The sequence below is a fragment of the Chiloscyllium plagiosum genome, unplaced genomic scaffold, assembly GCF_037043375.1.
Source record: "Chiloscyllium plagiosum isolate Xiang-an unplaced genomic scaffold, Cpla_swu_hap1 HiC_scaffold_1, whole genome shotgun sequence".
In the NCBI taxonomy this organism is placed as follows: domain Eukaryota; kingdom Metazoa; phylum Chordata; class Chondrichthyes; order Orectolobiformes; family Hemiscylliidae; genus Chiloscyllium; species Chiloscyllium plagiosum.
Window position 1 is genome coordinate 53,221,432 of NW_028270139.1, and position 1,010 is coordinate 53,222,441.

Genomic DNA, 1,010 nt, shown 5'->3' on the forward strand with positions numbered 1-1,010 from the left:
GCCAATGTCAGAAAATCCCATCTGGTTCAATACCATCTATCAGGGTTGGAAATCTGCCATCCTTACACAACCTGACCTACATGTGACACCAGACCCACAGCAATGTGGTTGACTCTCAACCCCCGTCTGGGCAATTAAGGATAGGCTATAAATTCTGAAACAGACTGAGGATCAGTTGCTAGAAGAAACTAACACAATGGATGCAGTAACAATATAGTAGTCCTTTTAGGCAAAAGGAACTGACAGCCTTGAGATCAGAATGCAGGGATGTTATACTGTACTGATTCAGTAATTACAAGCCTTCCACATCTTTTCAGAGAGATTCCCACTGTAATTATATTAGCATCATTAACAGTACAATGAATCCACCACTCCATCTCAAGAATCCCACATCCAGACCAAGGTCAACTAATAGATGTACTAACTGATTACAAGGAATCTCAGATTTGGCCTGCTGCTGAATCTCACTGCTTAGTAACAGGTGATGTCCACATCTGTGAATGAGTGAGTTTAAGAAAAATGCCATCGAGTAATTTACCTATTGATGGTGTATTGTCTTGCTAAATGTTGCCATAAACAAGGAAGTGGACAATAGATTTTCAAAAGCAAACAGGGCATTCAGCAGATTCTACAACCAAGTGTAGAGCAACCACAGCCTTGGAGACAGGCCAAACTCAAAAGCTACAAACCTGTAGTCCTCACGACCCTTCTGTATGTTGCTGAATGATGGGGCCTTTACCCCATGAAGTACACTTTCTGGAGTATTTCCATTGTGCTGCCTCCACAGGACCATCAAAATTCGCTGGTGTGATCATATTGTAAACAGCCAATATCATCAACATCAATGCAATCCACCTGCAAAATCAATTTTATTGGATAGGCAATTATTGCCTGCTCAAGAACTTACTGTATAGGGAGCTGGCCACAGGTAAATGAAAGAGAGGCTCCACACAATTGTTTTAAGGACGCCCTTTAGAAGTTCCCTGTTGTGTGCACATCAATCAACATCA

General features: G+C 41.7%; 1 non-coding gene across 1 annotated transcript; it reads right to left on the bottom strand.

Annotated features, from left to right (window-relative positions):
• Positions 1-278: 278 nt before the first annotated feature.
• LOC122556037 (small nucleolar RNA SNORD79) lies at positions 279-357 on the bottom strand. Its single transcript, XR_006313443.2, has one exon. It is a non-coding gene; the product is annotated as a small nucleolar RNA SNORD79 (small nucleolar RNA).
• Between the last annotated feature and the right edge of the window lie 653 nt (positions 358-1,010).